Genomic DNA, 21,325 nt, shown 5'->3' with positions numbered 1-21,325 from the left:
TTGTACTAGAAGTCCTAGACAGTGTGATAAGGCAAGAAAATGAAATAAAAAGCCCGAGAATGGAAAGAAAGGAGCAATACTATATTTATTCACAGAAAACATAATCATCTACCTAGAACATTGAAATAATCTACAAAAACAACTATAACTAATATATCAGTAAAAGTGAGTTTAGCAGGCTTGTAAGATATGAGGTCAATATACAAAAGCCAATTACATTTCTATACACAAGTAACAAGCAAAATAATTTTTTAAAAAGGGAGAGGGAGAGAGAGAGAGAGAATTTTTTAATATTTATTTTTTAGTTTTTGGTGGACACAACATCTTTATCTTATTTTTATGTGGTGCTGAGGATCGAACCCAGTGCCCTGCGCATGCCAGGCAAGTGCGCTACCGTTTGAGCCACATCCCCAGCCTAATTTTTTTTTTTAGAGAGAGAAAGAGAAAGAATTTTTTAATATTTATTTTTAGTTTTCAGTGGACACAACATCTTTATTTTTATGTGGTGCTGAGGATCGAATCCAGTGCCCTGTGCATGCCAGGTGAGTGCGCTACCACTTGAGCCACATCCCCAGCGCCCCCAGCCCAATTTTTTTTAAATATTTAAATTCATAACAAAATATGAAATATTGAGAGATAAATTTGTATTATAGATGTATGTCATAATGACACTGAGGAAGGTAGAGAAACAAAGAGATGATCTAAATAACCGGACAGTGGTTTTTATCTAGACTCAGGAGGTTAATAGCAAAAAGAACTATACACGAATGCTGTATGCCAGTTGGTAGGTCTATTTCTGACGCACTATGATGCCGTTTTACATGTATATTAAGATTGAACAAATGGGTAAATCATAAATAGTGGGAGCCAGGTTTCTTGTTGTTGGAGAAAGACAGTATAAGTAAGTGATACAGGAAGCCTAGAATAAACCCTGCCAGGCCAGAAGTGGAGCTTCATTCCCATTTCCTTGAGTATGAATGGGCCTTTGACCCTCACTTCTAACAAATAGAATATGAAAATATTGTCTTTATGGGGAAGTCCCAGGCAGACAGCACCTTAATTAAGCAGCCAGGGTTGCCACCACCATTAATAAGATACGGCAGTACCTATGCCCCTAAGAAAATGCAACGACAATACCCTGCTGTGGTATTCTTCCCCCAAATCCACACCTTCCGGCAGGTGCAGTGGCACATGTCTGTGATCCCAGTATCCCAGGAGGCTGAGGCAAGAGGATCAAAAGTTTGAGACCATCCTCAGCAACTTAATGAGACCTGTGACTGAAAATAAAAAATGCTGGGTACCCCTGGGGGTGAGGAACAGAAAGAAAAAGAACAAAACAATTCCACACCTTCAATCTAATTAGGAGAAAATAACCGAAAAAAAAATAGGAACATGCTACAAAATGCCTAATTCTTCAAAACTGACAAGGTCCTGAAACACAAGGAAAGGCTATTGGGAAACTGTCCGCAGATTATTGGAGGGCAGGGGTGTAGCTCAGGGGTAGAGCACTTGCCTAGCATGCACCAGGCCCTGGTTTTAACCCTAGGAGCAGACACACACACACACACACACACACACACACACACACACGAGAGAGAGAGAGAGAGAGAGAGAGAGAGAGAGAGAGAGAGAGAGAGAGGGAGGGAGGGAGGGAGGGGGGGGGAGGGAGGGAGGGAGGGGGGAGGGGGAGGGGGAGAGAGAGAGGGGGAGAGGGGGAGAGGGGAGGGGGAGAGGGAGAGGGAGAGGGAGAGGGAGAGGGAGAGGGAGAGGGAGAGGGAGAGGGAGAGGGAAAATAAACAAAATAACAACAACCAGGTTGGAGGAGACTAGGAGACATGAAAACTAAAGGCCAGGTGGGATTGTGGCTTATGACCTGGAAAAAAAAAAACTGAAATTAGTGGAAATTTGAATGAGTCTATGGGTTACTTGATAGTACATCAACCAATGCTAATTTCTTAGCTTTGGTAATTGCATTGTAGTTATATATAAGATATTAACATTAGAAAAACCTGGGTAAAGGATATAGGGAACTTTTTGTACTGTCTCTATGAATGCTTCTAAAAATTTGAAATTATTTCAAAAATTAAAACAAGAAAACTTATCAGTTAAAGTCACATAAAAATATCAAATGCTTAGGGATAGATTTAATAAAAGATTTGAAGACTTATCCATGAAATCTATAAAATAAGAATATGTCAAATATTCTTAAAATATCAATTTCCCCAAATTGTTCTACAGATTAAATCCAATATCTGTTTAAAAAAAAAGCAAAAAAAAATTTTTATAGAAAATGACAAGCTGGTTTCTGAAGTTTGTCTGGGAACACAAACATCTAGAATAGTCTAAACAGTTTTGAAGAAGAACCACAAAATTGGAGGACTTACACTACCTGATCCCAAGACTTACAAAACTACAATAATCAAGATGGTGTAGTATTGGCATGAAGAAAGATCAATGGACAAATAGAGAACCCAAGAAGAGAATTGCACAGATAGTCAACTGCTTTTCGACCAAAAAAAAAAAAATACAAGAAATACAAATACAAGAAAAAAATTAACTCTAAATGCATCACACACATACATGGAAAATCTAAGACTGTAAGACTTTTAGAAGAAAAAAATATAGGAGAAAACATTTAGAATATTATAGACAAAGATTTCCTATTTACAACATTAAATGCACAATGTACAAAAGAGAAAAAAAATGATAAACTGGACTTCATCAATTTTAAAAACATTTGCTCTTCAAAAGACACCATCCAAAAAGTGAAAAGACAAACCAAAGACTTGGAGAAAGTATCTGTAAAATGTCTATCTGAATACGTGAAGGACTCAAAACAATAACACATACAACCTAGTTTCTAAAATGGGCAAAAGATTTGCAGAGATGTGTCACCAAAGAAGACATATAGACGGCAAATAAGCTCCTGAGAAGAGGCTCAGAATGATCCGCTACTGGCGAAATGCAAATTAAAACCACGTGAGGGGCTGGGGTGGTGGCTCAGTGGTAGAGTGCTCACCTAGCATGCATGAGGCACTGGGTTCCATCCTCCGCACCACATAAAAAGAAACTAATGTATCCACCTAAAAGTAAAGATACTTAAATAAATATTAAAAAAAAAAAAAAAAAACACGTGAGAAGCCACACCGGACTTATTAGAATGGCTGCTGTTTACCAGACTGTCCACCCCGGGCTCATCCAGCACGTGGAGGAACAGGAACACCTTATACCCTGCGGGTGGAAATGTGAAAGTGCTCAGTCACTTTGGAAAACAGCTTGAGTTTCCTAAGAAGTCAAATATACTTCCCCTCTGACCCACCCCGTTCCACTCCTAGGTGTTTACCCAGGAGAAATGAAATCGTGTGTCCACGCGACTTGTACATGAAAGTTCACAGCAGTTTTCTTCGTAACAGCCAAACCTGGAAACAACCCAGACGTCCATCAACAGCATAAACAAACCTCGGTCTCTCCATACAGTGAGATATTCTTGTGTAATAAAAAGAAAAGCCACGGATACACACACTGATGAATCTCAAAACAATTATGTTGGAGGAGAGAAGCCAGATCCCCGCCCCCAAGTACACACGGTATGATTCCATTTAGATAAATTAATCCACAGTGACAAAGCAGTTCAGTGGTTGCCTGGGAATGGGGTGGAGGGAGGGACGGAGGAAGGGATTACCAAGGGGCAAAGAAAATTGGGGGCGATGGAGATGTCCATTACTTTATCGAGGCGATGGTGTCGCATGTGTGTCCACGTGTCAAACTCCTCTGTTTGTGTCAACCGTGCCTCCGTGAAGCTGTTCAAAAAGTCATTTTCAAAGCCAGACCCACCCCTAATCCCAGCTACTTGTGAGATGGAGGCAGGGGGATTGCAAGTTGGAGGCCAGCCTGGACACTTCAGGGAGACCCTGTCTCAAAAGAAAAAACAGAAATTCCAGGAAGGTAGCTGGGGTAGAGCACCCGGGTTGGATCCCAGCACAAACAAACCTAACCAGGAATCTGTGGACTTCTTGCCCCGCCCCTGCAGCCACCTCCCTTCTGAGTGGCCCTGGAGCCTCCTCACTGGCTTGGCCCCTCCTGTCCTGACCCTCGAGCCACTCTCCACTGGGGAGCAGAGCAGGGGTCCTTCGAGCATGTCGGTCAGATCCTGGCTGGCCCTGCTCCCAGCCTCGGTGGCCACTCTGCCCTCACAGTAAAAGCTCAAGTCACACAGTGACCACCTGGTGGCCTCTCTGATCTCTTCTCCCACCACACCCCCCTGGCTCCCTCCATTCCAGTCACCCTGACCTCCTGCTGTCCCTGTGTGCCCTGGCCACATTGCCCCCTGGATTCTCTGTACTAGCTGTTTCCTCTTTCTGGAATGTTCTTCCCAGGTACCCCTGTGCCCAACTGCCCAGCAGCTTGAGGTCTCGGAGGGGCCTGCCTCAGACCCCTGCCACTCTTCTCTTGGCTCCTGACACTCGGTCCCTCATGACCCTCCCCTGTATCATACAATAAAAAGCGTCTTGATGCTGGTCCCTGTGGGCTCCCCTCAGCTGCAGCGGCTCGCGGATTGGCCTGAGGGCCTGAGCGTAGCAGGTGTTCAATGAACACTCATCGAAGGAATGTTCTGAAGACCAACGTCCGGTCTAAACGCTTTCCACAGATCACAGTAACCCCCCAGAAGTGTCACTATCGTCACCCCCATTTTTATAGATGAGGAAACAGACACGGGGCAGTTAAGCGTGCCCAAGGTTATTCAGCCTGGCGGTGACCTGGCTCTACAGCCTGTGCCCTTAATCAGCACTCTCTGCCACCTCTCACCAAGGCCAAGTTGGGGACCTGGTCACAGCTTCTGGTCACACCGGAATCTACAACTAGACTCCTCCCAGCATCTGGAGTCCAAGCCCCATCCGTGCCCAACTCCAGGGATGACAACCCTTGGGGACCAAGAGTGCTTCCCGCCTGGGTCTGAGGGCGCCCAGCCGCAGGTGGCTCCACCCTAAAGGAGGCGGGGCCGGGCTGGAGCCCAGGGGCCGAGGCTCCCAGGTGTGCCAGGAGGAAGCCAGGAGAGAACCCGCAGAGCTCGGAGGGAAGCAGGGTGCACTCTGTGGAGACCTCCGATCCCCCTGACCAGGCAAAGGGGTCATGCTGGACAGCATCCTCAGGACCGACGTGGCCAGGACCAACGTGGCCATCATAACTAGTTTTAACTGCCCTCTTCCTCCCTCAGGCGTTGAGCCATGAGGAGGGCTGTGCCTGCCCCGCAGCTCTGGGACCCTGTGGGGACAGAGCCTCTGGACCTCTGCCGGGGGTACCTACTGTGCATTCGCCCTGCGCCCAACCCTGGGTGGCACTGCTCCTTCTGGCTCTGCAGCTGTGGAGGCAGGTGTTGGAGACAGAGAGCCCGGCCCACCCTCTGGTCCCTGCCTCCTCCCTCCTCCGGCTCAGCACCCATGGCCGCCCTCCTCCCGCAGGGCTTGCCCTCTTCCCAGATCCTGGCTGCCAGGGCCTGCCTTCTTCCAGCTCATCCTCACAGGCCAGGGTCTTGTCTCTGAACACCAGTCCCTGCAGGGGGACCTTGCTGCCTGGGCTACCTTCTGTCCCCAGGGCTCTGCCTGTCCCAAGCCTACTCTCTCTCTGACTTGTCAGGTGAGAAGTGCAGGCTCGGGGCCTGAGCTGGTGCCATCAGACCTAGCGAGGCTGGGCTGGGGGCTTGCTGGAGACACGTCCCACCCAGCAGCTCTGGGACTGTCCCTCCCCTGGGACCTCACAGCCCACTCGCTGCTCACGTTGCCCACCTCAACCACATCGCCTCCCTTATTTATTTATTTACTTTTGGTACCAGGGAAGGAACCCGGGGGCGCTTAACCATGGAGCCACATCCCCAGCCCTCTTATTTTTCACTTGGAGACAAGGTCTTACTAAGTTACTTAGGGCCTTGCTAAGTTGCCGAGGCTGGCCTCAAACTTAAAATCCTCCTGCCTCAGCCTCCTGAGCCGCTGGGATTACAGGCATGTGCCCCTGTGCCCGGCCTCCCCTCCCCTTTTTAGGGTTCAGTTTATTCACTGTAAAATGGAGCGCTGAACCAGGAAGACCAGGTTCCTTCCAGAAGCCCAGAAGAAGCTAGAGCAGACACCCAGAAGGCTGACGGAGCTTCCTGTAATCAGGGTCTCGTTCGTTTCAGTTCTAAGGTCACCTGTGGTACAGCGGAGGAAGCTGGAGCTGAGAGGTGACCAACTTGCCCAGGGTCACAGAACAGGCAGAGTGGCAGAGCTGGGCCCACAGCTGCTGGCCCTAGTCCTGAGCCCTGCCTCCCCTCTGCCTGAGCCAGGCCCTTCCTGAGGGCTTGGGGGAGGGGTGGGCCACTTGGAAGAGCGCTTCCGGGCCCCTCTCTCTGCTCCTCCAGGAGCCAAGTTCACATTTCCCTTCTGGCCAGATCCCTTGGGAGCGGAGCAAGAAGGTGGCAGCTCGAGGGACAGGGACAGGTCTGGCCCACTCTCTTCTATCTTCCCAACGTGTGCGTGGTGCCTGGCCTGGCACCGAGGACGCACTTGATGAGTAGTTGCTGGATGAATTGCCAGGGGATGGGTGGCCGGGGTCAGCTACCCATGATCACTCTGATCCCCTGACCAGTCCCAGGTCCCTCCAGTATATACGTAGCCACCTGCATGCCCACCTACTGCCTCTCTGACTCACTGCCCTCCCTGGACACCAGCATCCATCTAGACTGGAGCTTCTCCAGCTCACTGGGGTGAGGGACATTTAAAAAAAAAAAAAAAGAATCTTTTTTGGATCAATACTTTAAGAACAGACAATAAAAATGAATGACTAGAAACTGATTGCAATCTTGGAAACTGCAGCTATGTTAAATCGCTCCAGGGTTTCTAAACTATACTTATCGGTTACCTTCCTGGCAACAATTCAGGAACGGCACCATCTATAGACTTCGGTGAGGTCCCTCTCGAGGGACAGTATCATCCCTCCACCCCTGCTCTGCCTGACAGCCCCTTGCTCTTCCTCCTGCATGGAACAATCAGCCACCAACTTCCTTCTGTTGTAAGGTCTGGTTGCTGGACCCTCCTCTCCTGCCTGCCCCGGTCACCCCTGAGCTGAAACCCGTAATGGCTCCCCATTAAGCTGCAAGCTGGAGCTCGGCCACAGGCTCTCCGTAGCCCGGCCTTGCAGACTCCTGGACTCCTCTCCTGCTGCTCCCATGAGCCTGAGGTCGGTTGGCTGCAGTATTCTCCCATCTACAGGAGCACTCTGCATCAGGACTGCCTCCCGAAGGACACATCTGACCTCAGCCCCTCTTTAGCCAAGCAGGTCCTGCCCTGCTCTCTGCCCCAGCTTAGGTCCCTCCTCCCCACCCCAGAAGCCTCCCCTGAAGACCCTGAGCTTCTGCCTCCACCCTCCCTCTGGCTCCAGCAGGCCCTCTGCCCAACCCAGCTGCAAAGCCTGGTGCCCCACCCGACATTGTCACCAGTGCGGCAGGTGAATATGCTCTCACCCATGGACCCTGTGGCAGCTGCTCCAACAACCCCGAGCCCTCCACTGCACAAGGCCCAGCAGACACAGCACTCACACAGAGGGATGTTTCAGTTTTAATGCAAGAATTTTCTCATTAGTCACAACAACCCCGTGAAGGTCATACACCCCGTGAGTGTCACAACAGTATTCCACGCTGGGTGTGGTAGTACCCACCTGTAATGAGGAGGATGATAAGTTCCAGGCCAGCTTTCAGCAACTTAGTGAGATAGTGTCTCAAGACAAATAAAAAAAGGACCTGGGATGTAGCTCAGTGATAAAGAGTTCAATTCCCAGTAGCCCCTCTCCCAAAAATAGGATTCCAACTCTGTTTTTTTTGGCCTCTGAAGTTCAAACTTTTAAATATCTATGTGTAGCCAGACCTGGTGGTGCACACCTGTAATCCCAGTGACTCAAGAAGTTGAGGCCAGTTTGAGGCCAGCCTTGGTAATTTATAGAGATCCTATCTCAAATTTAAAAGGCAGGGAGGGGTGGTACTGGGGATGTAGTTCAATGGTAGAGCACCCCTGGGAACAATCCTTAGCAACCAAGAATAAATATCAACATGCATAATAAATATTTGTTGATAATAAAGGCATACTAACCAAACATAGATCAGGGTTGTAACCTTGTGATATGACAAGGTTAGATTTAGGACAAAAAGCATTTAAAAATAATGAGAAACATGAACTCGATGAAGCTAATAAGCTAATCATAATACAGATAGAAAAATGTAAAGATATAGTACCAAATAACATGGCATCAAAATCCATAAAGCAGATACAGGAGATTTGAGGAGAAAATGAATTACATTAGGTAGATTGTAATCTACGTTTCTCAGTCCCTAACAGAGTGAACAAAAGGGAGAATCTGGAACAGTTTGCTGAGCAAGAAGTTGATGTAAACCCCAAGATATATATGCTCATGTAGGCAGACACACAGGCGTCTGCCCCTCCCCAAATCAGAACCAGTTCATCCACTGTGCATTTATTTCACTGTTCGGGTAGACACAGACGCATCCAGATGCACACAGCCACACACACATGGGGATAAAAGTTTGGAAATGTTTAAATCAAACAGTCATATTCTCTGGACATTGCAATTGGAGGTGAGTTTTACTTTTTGTTTCCTCTATATTTTCTAGTTTGTCCATGGGAATGTCCATCGTATGTTTTTACATTGTTTTTAAATGAAAGCACACGAGAATTCTGGTTAGTTGAAGGTTCACATGATGCAGATTCCAGTTATATCAGGCCTGCCCCCACCTCTCCCTCCATGTAGGAGTTATGGGGGTCCAGTGAGGGGACACACTTGCCATACATATGTAGGTACATAGAAAGTGCCAGGCCCACGGTGAGCACTCGGGGAGTGGCAGGTGCCATGGTTACCACTGGTTTCCAAAGTCTTTCACTTCAGTCATTGCTTGGTCAATTCTCAAATCTCTCCTCTTCTCTCCCTGCCTTGGCTCCCTCCCATAAGGCTTCATCATTTGTCACAGGGTTGACACTCCAGCCTCCTAACAGGCTGCTGGCCTCCAGGTGTTCCAGCACCTCCCTCCCCCTCCTCCCTTCCAACGGTGAAGCTCTAGTGATACTTTGAGAATTATTTTTTTTACAGCTGGTGCTGGGGTGTAGTTCAGTGGTAGAGCACTTGAGCGTGCCCAGCATGTGTAGGGTCCTGGGTTCCATCCCAAGGAAGGAAGGAAGGAAGGAAGGAAGGAAGGAAGGAAGGAAGGAAGGAAGGAAAGGGAAAGGAGAAGCCGACCACGTTGCCACCCTCTGGTTCTTAAAACGCCTCCTTGGCTCCCCATTGTCCTTAGGATGAAACCCAGGCCTGATGCACAAGCCCCTGCCACTCTTCCTGTTGTCACCTACCCTTCCCTGCGTGCTTTTTTCTCTGTGCCTCTGTTTATGCGTCCCCTACCTCAACCACCACTAGGCCAGTTTTCCTTCTGTCCAGCCCTTCTCCCTCTTCAAGGTTTAACCCAAATACCACCTCCACTGGGACGCCCTTCTTGATTGGCCCCAAACGCAGCTGTGTTTGCTGAGCACCGGGCTCTGGTGTACAGGGACTTCATCCTGTAGATTCTTGGGGGCCCTCTCTTGCCCGACACCTCGATACACTAGAATGTGCCTGCCTCGCATAATGAATGGAATTGTTAGGCTACAAACAAGTTTTAAAGGACTTTTGCAGGTTAAATTGTAAAGTTTGAATGTTTCTATTTTGGGGTGTGTGTGTGTGTGTGTGTGTGTGTGTGTGTGTGTGTGTGTATGCACGCACAGGGGACAGTGCCCAAGGCCTCACACAGGCCAGGCAAGCGTTCCCCCCTGAGCCACATCCCCAACCTTTGCCGCTGGCTGTTTTTGTTGTTATTGTTTGTTTTCTTTTGATTGCAAACATTTCTGTGGGCCAATAAAAAGCCTCCAGACCCGACCCCCAAGGTTCCAGCGTGAAGGGTTTAGAAGGTCCCAGGCACATTCTGCATCCCAGCGCTGACCACTGGTGAGTGGTCTGACCCACCTGCCTCCCCCATGGGACTGGGGGCCTCAAGGGCAAGGCAGCGCCTAACTCCTCCCTGTGCCCTTGGAATGAATAAATTCACAAACTCCCCTAGAAATCTGCCTTCTGTCTCTCTGGACCTAATCTCCTTGCAACTCATTTATTTCTGTATCTGTCAACTGTGTCTCTATAAAGTCCCCCTGAGGTCTTCGTCAGTTCTCTCTGAAGCTCTGTGTTAGAAACACTGTGTCCAGCAGGTGTACAGATGAGAGCCTGCCAGGCCCCCGTGTGTCCCCTCTCTGGAGCCTCATGACAGACTCTGTTATCCAGATAAAGGAACCGAGGCTCAGTGGAGGGAACCAACATGCAACGTGGGAGGTTGCGTTCCCACCACACGCCAAGCCCTGCGCTGGGAGCTGAAGCTGAATCAATGAACGCCGAGGGCTCAGGGTATGGGCCCCTCAGAGGCAGGGACCTATCAGAGCAGCGGGTGGCGGGACCCCATTGGCCCACCAAGGGTACCCCATCGACTGTATGTCCTCAAGAGTTCCCAACTTGACGCTGGAGAACGTCACCTTCAAACACCTACCACTCCCCTAAGCTGAGGGGGACCCCTGGGATACCCCGGCCCTCACTCCTGTTGAACATGTCCCTCTGGGTAAGGCCTCCATCCGGCAGTCTCCCTCGGGCCCCCACCCAGGGTTGGTACAAGAGCTCGGGCAGGCCAGGACACCTGCTGTCCACCTTTCAGACACCTTTCTAGGCCACAGGATCAGCACCTTCTCAAAGGGTCCCAAAGAGAACCTCCCACAACCCCCGATATTTGTAGTTCACAGTCTGCAATGGGCCCCACCACCTTTCCACATCCTCCCCCTCTCCCACTATGGATAAGGAACTATCTAGATCCACTGGCTTCAAGAGGGAGCATTGGGCCAGGACCTGGGAGTCCAGCCTCCCAGCTCAGTGTAGAAAGACTGAAACTCAGCTCAGCCCCAGGGCCTTAGAAGGGGCACTCCCTTTTCCAACACCCCCTCACCCACTCCCCAGTCTGCACAGTAAGACATCTGGCAGGACAGCCTCTAAGGCCTGCCAGCCACAGCGTGCCCAGAGGCTACCATGACAGGGAGGCTGGTCATCTTACCAGCTCTGCAGAGTTGCCACTGTGGCTGCGCCCCTGTCCCCGCACAGGCCACTGGGGAGGCAGTGCATTCCAACAGGACCAACAGGATGTCACCAGGTATGGAAATGAAGCTGGCAGGAGGGAGCTCTGGGAGCCAGGATCCCCCCCTCCAAAACCTCCGCTGAGGAGGCCCCAGAAGGATCCCTGTGAGTCCCGCAGCAGGGCTCAGGAGCCAAACTGTGTGTATGGCAGGCCCTCCAGCCCAGGGCAATGGAAGCCGCCCAGCCCTCCAGTGACAATAATAGTCACAATAACAACAAGGACAGTACGGCCCTCACATCTGTGTTCTGCGCTCTCCACCTGTTACGGCTTCCACTCCAGAGCGACGCTGCCTGCTGAGGACCACGGACCCATGAGGACAGGAGGCCCAGGCCACAGGTCGGGGAGTGGGGTGCCTGCTCTGACTGTCCCGAGCCCTTGCCCTTTGCACCCCTCTGAAGGCTCCATTCTCTGTGCCCCACGCGGTAGAGGCATGTTGCCACCTGGTCCCAGGCTGAGGCCCTGGGAGCGGACAGTCAGGACACCATGCTGAGAGGCAGATGACCCAGGCTGACCCGACTCAGCACCCCAACCTAGGGCAGGCCAGGGTCCTTCTGGGCCTCTGCCTGCAGGTGCACAAAGCCAGGAGTGTGACCTGGAGCTCCTCCAAGGCCTGCCTTGTGCTGTGACATTCAAGATGTCTCCAGAGGCGGTGGTTGACACAGGGGTCTTGGCTGAGAAGCTGTGGAGGCTGAGTCCCTGATGGCCGAGTGCCCCACGCCCCCACACACAGCAGCTCAAGGTGTCTGCAGTCAGCGCGGGATATGTCTAAGCTGGACCTGGAGCCAGGCCAGCAGGTCTGAGACAGAGGGCACAGCTCAGGGACCAGGTGGCACTCCACAGCACCCCACAGCCGCTCCCCCCAGGGTGCACCAAGGACCCCTAAGCAAAGATGGGGGACATCTGGGATGCCCAGGAAGGCAGGCCTGGTGGCCAGCCCTGACAGGCCCACAGCCTGGGCTGGGCTCCAGGCCCCAGGGGCGACGGCAACATGGGGGTGGAGGGTGCAGCCATTTGGGAACAAGGAAGGAGAGAAGAGACTTGGTGTGGGAGCAGTGACAGGGGTCCCCTCCTGCACATCTGGAAGAAGAGCAGGCGCCACCTCGGGGTGGAGGGTGGTAGGTGGTGCCCCCTGCCAGGGCGGCTGTGCTACCAGCCAGGCCTCAGTGCCCTTCCTTTGACATCAGCCTGAGGCCTCCCACACACCTCTCCTCTCTCTCTCTCCCGCTCTCCCTCTCTCTGTCATTCGCATTCCTCTGGGAGTCGATCAGGGCTTGAATGACACCCCAGATGACTCTTGCTATTAATTCCCACACAGAGAATGGGCCCCTTGTTCTCTCCCAGAGGAATGGCCAAAGCCATCCCAGAGCTCCTGACTTAACCCTTCTCCCGGCTGCTCCCCACACCCAGGCCACTGGGCCAGCAGGGGGTGGGGCACAGACGGCGAGTCTGGGAGGACAGGGGCTCCTCCGGGAGGTCTTGGAACAAAGTCCCAGGGAGGGAACAGAAGCCCACCCCAGCCGACAGGGGAGCCTGACCCCAAGCTGTGCCTGTGGTTCTGGGCAGGCCCCGTCAGCCAGGCCTCTGCAGCCAGACATGGGAGGCCCAGGGAGGCCCTCTGAGGGGCAGGTGGGACGCAAGCCCTCCTTGCACCAGCCCCGAGGGGGTTAACAAGAACTGGAGGCAGGACATGCCCTGTCAGGGCCTGCTGCTGAGAAGAGATGGGTGCCCCTGGCCTCTTTTGATCCTCTGAGCCAGGAGGATGGAGAAGGTTGAGTAGAGGCCCAACGGCCCTTGGGCCCCGCCCCGCCCTTGCTCCCACCAGAGGCCGGAAAGGAAAAGCCAGCTGCGACAGTGAGAGTGGGGAGGCCGCCAGAGGCCACGTGCCTGTCACTGTGCCATGGGGAAACTAAGGCCCAGGAAGGGGCAGAACACAGCCGCCCTCCCCCACAGGCCTGAGGCACAGCCCAGTTCCCAGGCCCCTGAACCTGACCTTCTCCTGCCTCAGCCCCGTTCTGCAGGCCTGGCTAGGAGACCCCAGCAAACCATCTTGGGCTGTGCCTGAGGGCACCTGCCCTGTCATCCCTGCCTCCCACCCTGTTGTGAGGGTGAAGCTGAGACTCCGTGAGGGTCCTGAGGGTCATGCCCCTGAAGGCGCAGCCCCCACGGCCCCCTCCCCGCCTGCATCCTGCCTGCAGACGGAGCTGTGGGAGCACGGGGGTTGGGGAGCAGGGCTACCCAGTGGTCAGGGCCCAGAGGCAGGGGCAGCAGAGCTGGGAAGGCAAAGAGGGGCCCAGGGTTCTGGGCGCAGGCCCAAGGAAAGGGCAGGGTGACCCAGGTTATGCAGGTGGTCTAGGCTGGTAGCCGGGGGAGGGAAGTCCTGAAGTCAGGCCAGGAGGACCGCTCGCAGCCCAGAGCAGCCATCGCTGCAGGCATTTGCACAAAGTGTGGGGTTCTACCTCGTCTTCACTCTCCATCTCCCTTCTACCCAGGACTTCTGACCCCCAGGCAGGCTCCCTCCATCTCCATGGACAGAGAAATGCAAGGAGAGAGAGAGACAGAGAGAATGTGGCTGGGAGAGACAGATAGATGGGGACCTCAAGGGCAGGGACAGGAATGGAGAAGGAGAGGAGCAAGGACAGAGAGATCATTTCCGGCCAGGGCTAGTGAGGGCCCCAAGGGGAAGAACACAGAAGTAACCACCTGGGGGTCAGAGTTGAGAAGCCCCCAGAGCGAGGGGACAGACAGAAAGAGGAGGAGGAGAGAGAAGGAATGTGGACAGACAGGAGTGGGAGAGAGGCAGAAAGAAAGGCAGGAGCAGGGGCCCCTGAGGGGAGTGGGGACTGGTGGAAGGCACGGGCCCCTGGGCTCTGTGGAGTCCCTAGCCTGCGCCTAGGCTCTGTGCCCCAGCCCTCGCCTTCCCACCAGGCCTTCAAGTGAGGAGTCACCAAGGGAGATCCCTCGGTGGCCTGCCCAAGTCGGGCAGTTTTCAGGCTGGGGACCTTAAAAACCATCTCCTGGGGCTGGGGCTGGGGCTCAGAGGTAGAGCGCTCACCTAGCACGCGCGAGGCCCTGACTTCGATCCTCAGCACCACGTAAACATAAATAAATAAAGGTCTTGTGTCCAAGTACAACTAAAACCTAAATATTAAAAAGAAAATCTCTTCCCATAGTGCCCCACCAGGTGTGACAGAATCACTGCTGAGCCCTGAAAACTCCAAGTCCCACCCTAAGCTGCAGCCTGAAGGGGGCCTAGAAGTCAGTATTTATAAGTTCCCCAGCGATCTGGCTATGACGCCAGGTTTGGGCCACTTTGGCAGCTAAAGAGAACATCGGTGGCCAGAGAGGACCATGCCCCACTTGAGGTCAACAGCAGTTCCCAGAAGAGCTGACCGCCCAGCCTGGGGCTCTTCCTCCTGCCAGGCAGGCTGCCCAGTGGGCGTCGCACAGTGCACAGGAAGGGCTTAAGAGGTAGTGTCCTCTCTGCTTCCCTCCGTCCCTCTAACCTCAAGGCCCAGGTCCAGCTCTCCAGGGCTGCCAGGGCAGTTACCCTCCTAAGACCCAGAAATCAAATGGGAGAGAGGAAGGCACTCGGCCAGGGTGGATTTTCTGTCCCGCCCGCTCCCCTGAGTGCTGAGTGCCAAGGCCTGGGGCGGCAAGCTCTCGCCAGAGAAGGGGGTGGAGGGTGGGGCAGAGGGAGGAGGGAGGACACCGTGCTTCCTGTCCCCACTTTGCCCTGTCTCCCTAGGCTCCGGGCCGGGTCCCCTGGGGCAGTGTGTCTGAAGCTGACAGATCTGCCCTGTCCTTCCTGCCTGCTGGGGAAAGGGGTGGAGAGGGCTTGGATCCCCACCCCCTCCTCCCCTTCTCAAGGTTCTCAAGGGCTGGGCTCCCCACTAAACCCAGCCAGACCCCCAGGGGCCCAGCTCCAGAGGCAGGAAGCACATTGGACTGGGAACTGGACAGGGAATCACACACCTCCCTCCGTTGCACGGGGCCTGGACAAGCCTCCCCTGGCCCTCAGCCTCCTCTGGGCTCTCTGTGCCTCTCTGGCCTCCCACTGCCCCTCCCGCCAGCCTCCCCAGGAGGCTTCATTAATCTGTTCACTCATTCATCACTGGGCCCCTCCCACACACCCCACCACACTCAGGTGACCCCCGGAACCACGGAGCTGACATCCTTGTGGGGAGACCATGAACCCTGGGGCAGCACGATGCTTCATAAAGTGCGCAGAGTGCTATAAAGGGAAAGTCCCCAGGCCGGCAGAGAGGATTACGGGTTCTGGAGGACAGAGGAGGTGTCTCCTCTGCACCTGTGACCTATAGGCTGAGCCCAAAGGAGGAGCCGGCAGGGAGGGGTGTGGACCCACACTGGCAGGGGCCACCTGACCCAAGCCAGGAAACGGGCCTGGTGGGGAGAGAAGGGAGCAGAGGTGTCCGTGTGTTACTCCACGGTCCATGAGTTCAGTAAGCACTTACTGAGCACCTGCAGTTTGCTCTGTGTTCAACCGTCAGCAGAAGTTTGGCAGGAGACCAAACCAGCCGCGGGTCTTTCCCTACGGGACCCTAAGCCCCTTGAGAGTAGATCTGACAGAGTCCCTGGAAATGTCAGAGGCCAGTTCCTCACTGACAGATGAAGGAATGCATCCAGAGAGGGCAGCTGATTTCCCCAAGGACACGCAGCAAGAGCTGGGACCTTGGTGGTAAGGAAGAGTCCCACTGCACCTGCCAAAGCTTAGTCTCCAAGATTTTAACTCCAGAGTCTAAGTCTGGAACAGCAGCATCCAAACTCTGATTTCTCAACCTGCCACTTGGGAGGAAGGTGGGACAAAATACCAGACGTCATGAGGCAGACGGGCCTGAAGGTGGCCGGTGGGTATGTGGAGGCCTAGCCGGCAGCCCAGTGCCACTCCATGAACCACAGCTCCCTGGCTTGCGCAAGGCCCCAGGACCCTGCCCCTGTTCCTGGTGGTGCTGGAGTCGCCAGGGCCCCTGCTCTCATCTCAGGAAGCTCAGCTCTTCACCCTGGGAAGGGAGGACCACCCTGGGCTGCGAATCCCAGCCCCCTGCCAGGTGGACGCTGAGCACTGAGCCACAGCTCACGAGCTGGGAAGGTGACCGCCTCACACTGCTTTGTCCCCCGCATTGAGCTGAGCACTGGCCATGCCTTGATCCTCTTTGGGACACCCCACGAGGCAGCTATTGTCACCTTCATTTTACCCACGAGGAGACAGAGGAGCAGGAAGATTAGATAACGTGGCCCATCCCTGGCAGTAAGTGGGGCCAGGGCCAGCCTTGAACTCTGGCCTCTGGCTTCAGACCCCAGGCTGCACATCACTCAACTCTCAGCAAGAGTAAGGGCCTGCGAGCTCACGTGGACAGAGAAACCCTGCCAGACCGTCCCGGTTTCAGTCCTAGGGGACAGAGGTAGGCCCGGCCCGAGCAAGGAGACAGCATCCCGGGATCCGCCTGGCCGGCCAGTCCTGTGTAATGCCCAGGACAGCAGAATACAGTGTGACAAGAAACCTGGAGTGGGAACTCAATGTCCAGTGGTCTCCTGCAAGCTGGGCGACCTTGACCAGCCCCTGCCCCAGGCTACCTACCTCTGAGGGGTGACACCAAGGGCCCCGCCTGACGGTGGCCCTTTCCCCCTCCACCGTCATGCTGTCCCCATCCTCACGCTTGTCTGCACCGTGGGGCCCCAGGATGGCCCAGGGTGTGACCAGACAGCTGGAGGCAAGAGTCTTGCAACAGGTCCAGGACCAAATGTCACATGGCCTCTGTCACCTGCTTCCCTTGCGTTTGGTTTAGTGAACTGGTGACCTTGCCCTTGCCCTGCCAGCCTCCAGGGTTAGCAGGACTAGCTGGGGGCAACACTCGATGGCAGCACCTCGGCAGGACCAGAACCAATGACTGCTACAGAACTCAAGGTCGGCTGACAACCACCCTTGGCAGACAGAGCCCTGGGAGGCTCATGACAATCACTGCCATTTCCTGGGCTCCATCAGTGCCAGGTGCTTCCTGGTGTTTACAGACACGTCTGGTGTAATCCTCACCACAGCCTGGAAGGAAACTGAGACCCAGAGACCTGCAGCCATTTGCCAAGGACTCACAGCTCACAAGTGGGGGTGCGGGAGCCACACCAAAGCTGTGTGACCTGAGCGCCTTTCACGCCCCACATGCAGCCTCCCCCTCCCTACACACGACGTTCGTTGTTCCTCACTTCGGCCTTCCTGGTGCCAGGCCTCAGGAGAAGGGGGCAGGGAGGAGGGCCTACAGAGAAGGTAAGCAAGGCAGGCCTTGGCAGCAGGCAGGGGCCTCAGCACTGGACCTGCGAGGGTTTAGGGCCATGACAGGGAGCGGGTGGACAGGGCTGCAGCTAAGGTCAAGGCTGAGGCAGCTTGGGGCCACATGGAGCTGTAAGCTGAGCTGGAATTAGAGGTGCTGAGAGACTGAGGACAGTGCCCTAGGGACGTCCAGACCTTGCCTGGGTCAGAGCTGCCCTCCCTGGACCCTTGAGAGGGAGGACAGAGGAGAGGACAGGAAGCAGGAGGACCCCCAAGTCAGAGGACAGGGGCTTGAGGGAAGAGATGGAAAATCACAGGCAGGGAGGTGAGGTCTCTGGTGGCATGGACGTGGGGCCCTGTGGAACAAGAGCCCATTCTCCCTAGCCCACCCCTGCCCAGGCCTGGCACCAAGCAGTCACCCAGCAAATGTCCAACCCAGTGGAAGAGAATGAGAAGCTAGGGCAAGGTGACCCGCAGATGAGGGACAGCCACACCTTACTCAGGCCCCAAGGTGCTTCTGAGGTCACTTCCACAACTATTCCTGTCTGGAATAGGGTGACCCTGTTCACCATAAAGCTACCAGATATTAGTAAGTGTTAAAAAATAGTAATAAGTTGGGATTCATATTTAAACAAAGGGCAATTTCTTAACTGCAAAACTTGAGACTTTGGCCACACTAATAAGCCCTGCATCCCTAGTACAAAGCAGCCTTCCCAAGCAAAGCCGCCCCAGAAACGCATCCCAAGAGAGGCCGATCGATGTCCTGAGGAACACCAAGGGTCTGAGTGTCCCCTGTGGCAAGGCCGGGTCAGGCATGGCCTCCTGTTTTGAAATCTAAGTCATGGGCTACCAACTCTGAGAACACCCTGAGAGAACATCGAACTGCTCCTCACTTTACAGATGGAGAAACTGAGGCCAGGCAACCCAGGGCAGCCATCAGGTCCTGACCTCATCCCTTGGGCTCCAGGGGCCCAGCCCCAGCCACCCACGCGGCTGATCGCGCCTCTGAGTCTCCACGCCAGTCTTACCCATGGAACCCTGAGGTTGTCACCACAGGGCCTGGTCTGCATCACCTGGCCCGGTGCCCTGCAGGGCACAGTCACAAACGTCCACAGCAGCGGGAGAAGCTCAGAGCACAGGAAGGGCTTTCCTGCGGCTGGGTTTGGATGACAGGAACGAGTAGCCTCCTCTGAAGGCTTCTAAGAAGAGAGAGGCCAGGCTGCCCCAGGCAGCCTCGGGCACTGGCCCCAGCTTCCTTCTTCCCGGAGAGGGTGGGGCTGAGAGAGAAGGAAGATCCAGGCCCCTGGAGTGGCCTCCAGTGGAGACCAGCACAGGAGGGGCGGAGAGCCTTCTGGGCCAGGCCCCAGAACACCTCCTTCAGGCCCTCTCGGCCTCCAGGAAGCCACTTCTACCTACTCTGACCTCTCTTGCCCTTTCCTCGTTGGACGACCACTCAGGGAAGATGACCCCAAGGTCATGCTGGGCCCTGGAGAGGCCAAGACCTAAGGGGAGAGAATGGCCCTGTCCTCGGGGGCTCCAACAGGAAGTAGAATCTGGCCTAGGCACCATGCTAGGCAAGGCTGCAGGGAAGAATTCCAACCGAGGTGCCCAGGAACCACTCCAAAGAGCAGCGTGATCTAGGCCAGCAATTCAGGCCTCCGGCAGGCACAAGAGGCTCAAGACTCCTGACCCCAAGGAAAGAGAGCACGTGCCAGGGCCAGCAGGAGAGGAGGAGGAGGGGACAGGTCAAGAGGCAGCAGACAGAGTGGCCAGGAGCTGATGCCAGGCCCCAGTCTGTGTCCTTCCATCATTATCTAGGTGAGCAGGGCCACATGGAACCTCCTCACGCCTCAGCTTCCTTCCCAAACGAAAATAATGGGGTCACCTGCTCATGGGATGGTTAGTAAGATGGAAAGAAATGGCAGGAACCCTCTGGCCCACAGGAAGCCCTGGAAGTGACACCTCTGCTACTGAGGAGGTGCAGGCAGGGAGGCCCACCTGTGAGGGAGGAGCGTAGCACACCTGGTCTGAGCTGCTGACGGGAGGTCCACGGGGGCTGCTCACAGGCACCCTCCACGCCTCCCTGACAGGCCTAACGCTAGTTACTTTCTCTAATTAACATTTATTGAGCAGTTAGTAAGCTAGGTGCTGGGTGTGTGTGTGTGTGTCCTTATTTCTCTCGCCCACTTGGGGAGACAGTAAATACACGAAACCATCAACACTTTACACATACTAAGCCAAGTCCTGAGATTCATACCACAATTTGCCCAGGGCCACTTGGATACTAGTGGTGGAATCTCCTGACTCCACATCACTTTCTATTACATCCCAGACTGAGGCAGATACAGCCCTGCCCAGAGATGGGGGTGACCTAGGAAGTGTTCAAGGGAGGGCCTCACCTCCAGGAACTCCTGCAGGCCAGGCTGAGGCTCTCCAGGGTGGCTTCTGTCTCTGTCACACTCCACCCTTGACCCCTAACCTGCCCCTCAGTCCTCCACCTCCACAATGCACAGCCCTTCCCGGCCATGCCCCCAACCCCCTGGATGCTTCAGGGTGACCTGTAGGTCTGGCCTTCAGTTCTGGGCCCATAGCCTCAGCCCTCCCCTCTCCCTGGGATTCTGGCTCTGGCAGGGGGCCCTTCCCAGCCTCCAGGTTCAGAGACCCACCTCTGAGGGAGAGCAAGTCCTACTGGGGAGTCGCAAAAACCCACATCTGCCCTTGTCCCCAGAAATTCAGAATTAACCAGTCTGAGGAGGGATCCAGACTTTAGGGGGGTCTAACGCCACAAGCGTGGGCCATGGTGGTTCATCTGAAATCCCAGCGACTTGGGAAGCTGAAGCAGGAGGATTGAGAGTTTGAGGCTGGCCTGGGTGACTTAGTGAGAGCCTGTCTAAAAAAAAGAAAGAAAGAAAAGAAGAGGAAAGGAAGGAAGGAAAGGGGGAAGGAGAAGGGAGGGAGGAAGAAAGGGGATGATTCTAAAGGGCAGGGCAGCAGGGATGGAATCCCTCCGGGCGGAGCCTAGGCCTGGTGGGAAGGCCCAATCTCAGTGTCCCGGAAGCACTGAGCCAGCCAGGTGCCCAGGGAGGTAGGCAGGCCCGCAGGCCTGAGGCGCCAAGCAAGAGGGCAGCGGGACCCCAGGTCACATCCACATGTGCCTAGAGGTGGCGAAGGCTTCCCTGCACCCCTCCTCTGATATCCCCTGTCCTGCGAGGGGCCCAGGGCAGAGTCGTGATCACGCAGGGAAACGGAGGCTGGGCAGAGGCTCTCCGCCCTCACCACGTCTTGGCCCCTGGTTTTGCTATAGAGCAGATTTCCTGACCTTCATCTCCATGTGTGCAAGGCAGGGCGGGGGGTGGATGGGAAGGAGGGATCCTCACCCATGTGACAGATGAGGACTTGGGGCCCAGGGCCTTCCACAAGGCAGCACCGGTGAGAGAGAGGGCTGGGAGTGGAGGGTTAAGGGCCACTGCTGACCTGGGCGGCTCTGCCCTGACTGACAGCATCTCATTTCTTGCCTCCTCTCAGGGCTGTCTTCTGGGAAAATCTGGGAGCAGGCTGAACAGAACCCAGGCTGGGTTCCAGGGAACCCGGGGCTCCTGAGAGGCCTCCGGTGGGTGGGAGGAGGGAGGCCTGAGCCCCATACGCCCTCAGGCCTCAGCCCCTCTCTGCTCCCTGCACACCAGGAGTCAGGTGGCCATCGAGCCCACCAGGGCCTCGCCTTGATGAGGACAAGCCCTCCTTTCAGGGCAGATTTGGTGGGGGGTGAGGTCACAGCCATTCCTGGGGGAGGGTCAGGAATGAGGGGTAAAGAGACT

General features: G+C 54.6%; 1 long non-coding RNA gene across 1 annotated transcript in view; it reads right to left on the bottom strand.

The window, feature by feature from the left end:
• The window catches only part of LOC308657485, a 28,684-nt gene that overhangs the window by 6,516 nt on the left and 843 nt on the right, over positions 1-21,325 (bottom strand). The gene's annotated exons all lie outside the window — the stretch shown is intronic.

This window comes from Spermophilus citellus (assembly GCF_964194105.1).
Source record: "Spermophilus citellus genome assembly, chromosome: 10".
Classification (NCBI taxonomy): Eukaryota; Metazoa; Chordata; class Mammalia; order Rodentia; family Sciuridae; genus Spermophilus; species Spermophilus citellus.
The sequence above is the reverse complement of the archived record's forward strand: the minus strand, read 5'-3'. Positions and strand labels throughout refer to the sequence as shown.